The 9,217-nt window shown below is 35.7% G+C and overlaps 2 pseudogenes; one reads left to right on the top strand and one right to left on the bottom strand.

The window, feature by feature from the left end:
- The first annotated feature begins 1,783 nt into the window (after positions 1 to 1,783).
- On the top strand, positions 1,784 to 2,208 carry LOC143680235 (ubiquitin-conjugating enzyme E2 variant 2 pseudogene; annotated as a pseudogene).
- A 5,207-nt stretch (positions 2,209 to 7,415) lies between these two features.
- LOC143678941 (tubulin alpha-1B chain-like) lies at positions 7,416 to 8,774 on the bottom strand (annotated as a pseudogene).
- Between the last annotated feature and the right edge of the window lie 443 nt (positions 8,775 to 9,217).

Here is a 9,217-nt window from a genome sequence, read left to right on the forward strand (position 1 = left end):
CCTAAAATGAGCTGGAACTCAGCATCAAGGAAATGAGAAAACCTTCTAGACCAGGAGGGGAAAGAGAGAAATTAGACAAAATAAAGTGTCAGTGTCTGAGAGATTCCAAACAGTGTTGAGAGATTATCCTGGAGGTTATTCTTAAGCATTATATAGATACCACCTTTTTGGTTGAGGTATGTTGGAAAGGCTGGAGGGAAGTGCCTGAAAATGTAGAGTTGTGTTCCAGTGGCCATGTTTCTTGGAGATGATTGTATGATGATATGGCTTTTGCAGTGTGACTGTGTAATTGTGAAAACCTTGTGTCTGATGCTTCTTTTGTCTATGGTATGGACAGATGAGGAAAACATATGGATTAAAAATAAATAAATAATGGGAGAACAAATGTTAAAATGAATTTAGTGGAATGAGATGCTAGTGATCAATGAAAGGGAGTGATAAGGGGTATAGAAAAAATAGGGGAAACAGGGGCTAATATATATTGGGTGGATGGAAGTGCTGGCAGTCGATGAGAGGAAGGGGTAAGGGGTATGGTATGTATGAGTCTTTTTCTTTGCTCTTTTTCTGAATTGATGCAAGTGTTCTGAGAAATTATCATGGTGATGAATATGTGATGATATTGTGAGTTATTGATTATACCAAGAATGGAATGATCATATGGTAAGAAAGTTTGTGTTTGTATGTTGTTATGATTAAAAAAGAGAGAGAGAGAGAGCAGGCCTTCTCCAGGGAATTCAGAATCTCATAATAGAACACAGAAAAGTTAAGGGCTAGAGCCAATCTGAAAGGATGCATTGGTTGCATTTCTTTTTTGCTGATTTCAAATGCTTCTTGGTATGTTTGTTGTGACTGACCCACAATCCCTTTCTTGTCCTCACCAGAAGCAACCTTAGCCAAGTAACAATAGTAGTCCCCTTTCATTTTCAAATAGAATACCTTACTCCTGCTTGTGAGACACTGGGGATCAAGAACTTTTCCAAAAGAGACAATACATGACTGCAGATATCTCTTAGCTCAGTCTCAATTTTCTCTCTGTATTCTCTAGTCATCTGCTATTTTTTTCTCAACACCTTCTGTCTTTTGCTCAATACTTGAGGTGATCCTGCAAGATAACCTACGAGCTCCTCTAACATTATTATAAGCAATGAAGAGAAGATTTCTCTCCTTACTGGATAATTCAGCACCTTGCTCAGTTACAGACTTCATGGAAGCTGCCATGTCATCATATCACACAGCCTGCTTGGCCATTAACCTTCTGCACCAGCTCATTTTTACCCATGACTGTATGTTCTGTGTCTGGAGTAGGTGATGGTGGATGGACAGAACTCTAACAGTCTCTGTGCAGCAGCGGAAATGAGGCTGAGGCTCTTTCTTGTCTATTACTTCTTATTTCTCCTCAAACTATTTTATTCACAAAGGGCTTATTAGTTAGCAGTATGCTTGAAGAGTTTATGGAACTTACATCAGCTACAGATTGCATTTAGCTACTATTGAAAAAAGAAAACTATTTTTGTTTTGCTCTGTCCATATTTGTTCTCAGGCTTAGTTAGCATGTGGCTTTTACCTTGTGATCACAAGATCAACCTCCAACATCACATCGACATTCCATATGAGGTCCCAAGAAAAATTCAATACATTCAAACAATTAGACTGTATACAAGTCACATTCAATTATGATAGTGAATTTAAGCAGTAAATTAATGGAAAATTATAGCTGCCAAATATCCAGTCAATTAGACTTTAAAAGACAAATTTCTAGGGCTGCATTGGGCTGCAGGAGAAGATGGTGGTCTCACAGGAGTTAAATTTTTGCTTGTTGGAACAACTTGAAGGAGGACAAAAAGCAGTAGATGATGATACTGTTAGCTGGGTCCTGGAAGATGATGAAGAGATGACACTTACGAGGTGAACAAGCATGATTATTGGGCCATCAAGGATTAATTACAAAAACAGAATATATGGCTAGGGAGTAGCATGTGGACCTAAAAACCCAGACGCTCCTCTATCAGTTAGATGTATGACAAAAATTAATATGAATGGAATAAATAATTCCAGTGGAATGGTGAATGCACAGAGCATACCAGTGTTAGCAAAATGGCAAAATTCATATAGTATTAAAGTTGACTTCAAGAGCTAAGACATCTGATGATGTCCAAAAAAAATATGAAGCTTCCACAGCCACCAGAAAGACAAACATGCAACAATTAATTTTAGTGGATTTCAGACTTGTCTTAAATCAACAACTTTCTACTCATGTTAATGTCTTTATTAGGTATCACAATGCAGAATACCCATAAATTAAGTAAATGAATTTCAGCTGGTAAACATCATTTAGACATTCCTAAGAATACATTTAATATATGTACACCCATCACATTTTCAAGTAACAGGAAATAAATGAAATAAATAAATGAAGCACAATTATTTTTTTCATTTTATAAAGGCACTGTCATTTAAGCATAAACTTGAAATACTTAGAGTAGAATTCAGGTTTACAAGATAAAAGCATGGTAAGAACTGTCAGATTGAAAACTAATTTCAAGAAGGAAAAACATAAATGGCATGCTTTATTCACTTGCTTAGTGAAAGAGCTGCAATGTAAATTGCTTAAAGTAGCAGGTACAATGAATATTATTGAGAATTGTGCTAATTTTTGAAGCACTGTGAGTACTGACTACTAGTAGAGTCAAAAATATGGTCAGGATTGTTTTGATATCTGCATTTATAATTAAAAAAAAAGTTGGGGAGTGTCAATGAAGTTCTGTTAAAAGCTATCCCCTGTGTGTTACTTGTAATAGACATGGTAAATATTAGTTTACAGTTTTTGTTTAACAAGCCATGCATTTAAGTGAAACCAACTAAAAGGAAATAGGTGTATGGATATGTGATTTTAAGATTAAAGTTAGTCTTAAAATGTAAATAAAATGTGGAGGGTTAAAAAAAGATAAATATCTAAATAACTTTGGGTCAGAAAGGAAATAAAAACGTATATTTTGAAATTAAAAGTGATAAGTACACTACATATAAAAACATGTAAGGCCAAAGCTATACTCAAAGGAAAATCCAAAACCTTAAACATACTCATTAATAAATATGAATAAAATTGAAAGAATTAAGCAATCCAGTAAAGAAGATCTACAGAAGACTATAGAACATTTAGTAAAGCAGAAAAATTGAATTAAAATTTAAAGCAAAAATTAATAAATCATAAAATACAAAAATAACTGATTATTAAAAATGACATTGGTTTCTTTGGGGGGGAGGGAATAGACAAAATACTTAAATAGCAAAAGAGTAATAAAAGATTAGAAAGACAAACCAGTATATAACCTTTGATACAAAGGAAATAATTATGAGGATATTTTATGTACCTCTGTTAAGAAATTTAAAATATGAATAAAATGGCAGAATTTCTCAAAGTATATAAATTTTAAAACATGACAAAAAACAAGTAGATCAATATTTATGGAGGAAATTATCAAATAACTACCCTTAAAAAAGACAACAGTAACAAAAAAAGTAGGCTGATATATCATCAAACTTATTAAACTTACAGGTAACTGGTTAGAATTATTCTATTTAAACTATTTCAAACTATAAAAAATGTAGATTCTTAAATCATTTTACCTAGTAATCCCAATCTGATTAAAAGCACAAAAAACAAATAGAGATGATCATCATTCATTGAAATATATTCAATAATCCTAAAACATCAAAACACTAAAGCTAACATTATATTAAAAAAATAATATACCATAAACAAGTACAGTTTATTCTATGAATGTACTAGTGGTTCAAATTTACAAAATCTAGTCAGACAATTCACCATGTAAGAAGGTCAAAGCAGAAAAAACTGAATGATGCACTTGGAATGTGCAAAAAATATTTGTTTTACATTTTTATTTCTTTATCAGAGAAGTTGTGCTGCTAGAAAGCAATTATGCATAATTACCCATATAATACCTATTATTGACACTGCCTTGTTGTGAAACATTTGTTATCATTGATTATAGCATACTTTCATAATTGTACTATTAACTATAGCCTAAGGTTTAATTTAGGGTTCTCTGTTTCTGTAGTATACTTTTGTAGATTTTTTAAAATTTTTATTCTTATCATATATAGAATCTATTTCCCTATTAATCATATTCAGATATATATTTCACTACTGTCAATTACAATGCACAATGTTGTGTTACCATTAACAGCATCTGTTACCAGAACATGTCCATCACTCCAAATATGAACTCTGTACATTTTAAGCCTTAACTTCCCATTCCCTATCCCCAACCCCTCCCCTGGTAACCTTTATTCTAGATTCTGACTCTTTGAGTTTTCTTATTCTAGTTTAGTCAAATAAGTGAGATGATATACTATTGTCCTTTTCTGTCTGACTTATTTCACTCAACATGATGTCTTCAAGACTCATCCATTGTATCAGGATTTCTTTCCTTGTTATATCTGAATAATAGTCCATTGTATGCATATACCACATTTTACTTAACCATTCATTGGTTGATGGACACCAATGGATGGGTCGCTTCCATCTTTGGGCAATTATGAATATTGCCACTATGAATATCATTGTATAAATATCTGGTCAGGTCCTTGCTTTCACTTCTTTTGGTTATATACTTAGTACTGATTTTGTCAGGTCATGCTGTAGTTATATACGTAGCTGTCTGAGGAATTGCCAAAATGTCTTCCATAGCAGCTGCTCCATATTACATTGCCACCAGCAATGAATGAGTGTTCCTATTTCAACACATCCACTCCAACACTTATCTCCATTTCTTAAATAGCAGCCATTCTAATGGGTGTGAAATGGTATCTCCTTGTGGTTTTGATTTGCATTTCCCTGATGAGTAATGATGTTGAACATCTTTTTATATGCTTCTTTGGAGAGATATTTATTCAAGTTTTTGCCCATTTTTTAATTGGGTTGTTTGTCTTTTGTTGTTAAATTGAAAGATTTCTTTATATAACCTGTATATTAAACCTTTATTGTATTTGTGGTTTCCAAATATTTTCTCCCATTGTGTAGGTTATCATTTTACTTTCAGGATAAAATCCTTTGAGGCCCAAAAGTTTTCAATTTTGATGAGGTTCAATTTATCTATTTTTCCTTTTGTTGTGCGTGCTTTGTGTGTAAAGTCTGAAAAAAACATTGCCTAAAAACAAGTCCTAAAGATGCTTCCCTGTGTTTTCTTCTGGGAGTTCGATAGTTCTGGCTCTTATATTTATGTATTTGATAGATTTTGAGTTTATTTTTGTGTGTGATATAAACTAGGAAGCCTCTTTATTTTTTTCTTTTTGAAAATGGAGATCTAGTTTTACCAGCACCATCTGTTGAAGAGACTGCTATTTCCCAATTAAGTGCTCTTTTCCCCCTTGTCCAGAATGTGAGGGATGATTTCTGAGCTCTCAATTTTATTCCATTAGTTTATTTGTCTGTCCCTTGTGCCAGTACCATGCTATTTTGGTTACTGTGACTTTGTAATAAGTTTTAAAATCAGGAAATGTGAGTCCACCAACCTCATTCTTCTTTTTCAAGATGTCTTAAGCTATTCAGGGCCTCTTACCATCCATAGAAATTTGATGATTGGCTTTTCCACTTCTGGAAAGCAGGTTGTTGGAATTTTAATTGGGGTTACATTGAATCTATAAATTGTTTTAGGTAGGACGACATCTTAATGATAGTCTTCCAATGCATGAACATGGAATGTCCTTCCACTTATTTAGGTCTTCTTTGATTTCTTGCAGCAATATTTTCTAGTTTTCTATATACAACTTCTTTACATCCTTGGTTAGATGTATTTCTAGATATTAGGTTCTTTTAGTTGATATTGTGAATGGAATTTTTTCTTGGTTTCTTCTTCCAATTATTCATTTCTTGTGTATAAAACCCCTACTGATTTTTGGGGTGTTGATCTAGAACCTCACCTCTTTGCCAAATTTATTTATTATCTCTAGGAGGATTATTGTGAATTTTTCAGGAACTTCTGTATATAGAATCATATTATCCACAAATAAGGAAGGTTTTACTTCTTACTTTCAAACTTGGATCCCTTTTATTCTTTTTATTTTTCTTTTGTCTAATTGCTCTGGCAAGAACTTCCAATAAAATGTGGAAAACCAGTTGTGACAGTGGACATCCTTGTCTGTTCCTATGACAGTGGGCATTCTTGTGTTGTTCCTAGCCTTAGAAAGAAAGTTTTTAGTCTTTCACCATCAAGTAGGATATTAGCTGTGGACTTCTCATTTATGCCCTATATCATGCTGAGGAAGTTTTGTTCTATTCTTAGTATTTAAAAAGTTTTTATCAAGTCCAGGATTATGATGCCTGTTCTGTATCAATTCAGATAATCATGTGTTTTCTTCCCTTCATTCTGTTTGTGTAGTGTATCACATTAATTGATTTCCTTATATTGAACCAACCTTGTATGCCAAGGATAAATTTTCCTTGATCATGGTGTATGATTATTTTCATTTACTGTTGGATTCAGTTTGCTAGTACTTTGTTGAGGATTTTTGCATCTATGTTCATAAAAGATATTGGTCTTCACCATTCTTTCCTTCTGGTATCTTTATCAGGCTTTGGAATGACGGTGATATTGCCTTCATAGCATGAATTGGGGAATGTTCACTCCTCTTCAATATTTTGGAAGATTTGAACAGAACTGGAGTTAAGTCTTCTTGAAATATTTGCTAGAATTCTCCTGTGAAGCCATCTGGTCCTTGGTTTTTCTTTGTTGAGAGGATTTTGATTACTGATTCTATCTCTTTACATGTAATTGTTCTGTGCAATCTTCTGTTTCTTCTGGAGTCAATGTAGGTAGTTTCAGTGTTTCTAAGAATTTATCCATTTCATCCAGTCCTGATTTGTTGTCATACAATTGTTCATAGCATCCTCTTATAGTCCTTTTTATTTTAGCAGGGTGGGTAGTACTATCTTCCTTTGCATTTCTGATTTTCATTATTTGTATTCTCTCTCTTTTTTATCAGTCTTGATAAAAAGTTTGTCACTTTTGTTTACCTTTTCCAGGAACCAACTTTTGGTTTTGTTGATTCTCTCTATTGTTTTGTTTGTTTGTTGTTTGCATCTTTATCACCACTTTAATCTTTGTTATTTCCTTCCCTCTGCTGGCTTTGGAATTAGTTTGCTCTTCTTTTTCTAGCTCTTCTACTTTTGAGTTTAGGTCTCTAATTTGAAGTCTTTCTACATTTTTAAAAAATTTTTCTTAGAACCTTTACCTTGAGACATGATGGAAATCTTTAGTTACACATAGAAAAAAATAAGACATGATCACAATTTAGAATAAAGACAATTTAATCAGTGTTTAAAGGCCTGTTAGTTAACATAGAAGCACAAGTAGTGGTAGTATGACATGCTGTAGTGCTCAGAGAAATGAGTATTAGTATTCCTCTCCTTCTTCCTCACCCTCTCCTTCAACAGATGCACACCAACCTCCTCATAATCCTTCTTAAGGGCAGCCATGAGCTCATGGGCCTCTGAAAACTCTCCTTTCTCCATCCCCTCAACCATGTACTGGTGAACAAAGGCACGCTTGGCATATATCAGGTCAAACTCGTGGTCCAGGTGAACCCAGGCCTCAGTAATGGCTGTGGTGTTGCTCAGCATGCACACAGCTCGCTGGACTTTGGCCAGATCACCACCAGGTAGCACAATGGGAGGCTGGTAATTCATGCCAACCTTGAAGCCAGTGGGACACCAATCCACAAACTGGATGCTGTGCTTGGTTTTGATGGTGGTAATGGCAGCGTTGACATCTTTGGGAACCACATCACCATGGTACAGCAAGGCAGCAAGCCATGTATTCACCATGGTGAGGTTCACATTTCACCATCTGTTTGGCTGGCTCAAAGCAAGCATTGGTAATCTCTGCTACAGAAAGCTGTTCATGGTAGGCTTTCTTAGCAGAGATGGTGGGGGCATATGTGGCCAGAAGAAAGTGGATGCAGGGATAGGGAACCAAGTTGGTCTGGAATTCTGTCAGATCCACATTCAGGGCACCATCAAACCTGAGGGAAGCAGTGATGGAGGACACAATCTGGCTAATAAGGCAGTTTGGTGTAGGTTGGGCACTCAATATCAAGGTTCCTATGACAAATGTCATAGATGGCCTCATTGACTACCATGAAGGCACAATCTGAGTGCTCTGGAGTGGTGTGGGTGGTGAGGCTGGAGTTGTAGGGCTCAACTACAGGCATGAAGACCTCGGGGACTGGGTAAATGGAAAATTCCAATTTGGACTTCTTGCCTTAATCAACAGAGAGATGCTCCATCAGCAGGGAGGTGAACTCAGAACCAGTTCCCCCACCAAAGCTGTGGAAAACCAGGAAGCCCTGAAGACCTGTCAGCCAGCTTGCAAATTCTGTCCATGACAGGTTGCAAATTCTGTCCACGACAAGGTCAGTGATCTCCTTGTCAATGGTGTAGTGCCCACAAGCATAGTTACGGGCAGCATCTTCCTTGCCTGTGATGAGCTGCTCAGGGTGGAAGAGCTGGTTTTAGGTGCTGGTATTAACTCTATCAATGACCATGGGTTCAAGATCAACAAACACCACCTTGAGCATGTGCCTGCTGGCACCCATTCACTGAAGAAGGTGTTGAAGGCATCATCTCCTACCCCAATGGTCTTATCACTTGGCATCTGGCCATTGGGCTGGATGCCACTTTCCAGACAGTAGAGTTCCCAGCAGGCATTGCCAAACTGGACACCAGCCTGGCCAAAGTGAATGCACTCATGCATGGTGGCTATGGCTTTGGAGGCAAAGATGACAGGAGTTGACACCAGGTCCCAGTTACCATCGCCAGCAGGCTAAGAGTGGAGGTAAGTAATGCACTCCATTTTTAATATAAGCATAGCACTTAGAGCTATCAATTTCCCTCTCCACACTGCCTTCACTGCATCCCAAAAGTTTTGGTATGGTGTACTTTCATTTTCATTTTCCTCAAGATATTTGTTAATTTCATTTTTTATTTCCTGTTTTCCCATAGGATGTTTAGGAATATGTTGTTTAATTTCCATATATTTATGAATTTTTTATTTCTCTCTCTATAATTGATTTCTAGCTTCATTCTGTTGCAGTTAGAGAATGTATATTGTACGATTTAAATATTTTTTAATTTATTGAGACTTGTTTTGTGACCTAACGCATGCTCTATCCTGGAGAATGATCCATGTGTACTTTG

This window comes from Tamandua tetradactyla, chromosome 4 (assembly GCF_023851605.1).
Source record: "Tamandua tetradactyla isolate mTamTet1 chromosome 4, mTamTet1.pri, whole genome shotgun sequence".
NCBI classification, from domain to species: Eukaryota; Metazoa; Chordata; class Mammalia; order Pilosa; family Myrmecophagidae; genus Tamandua; species Tamandua tetradactyla.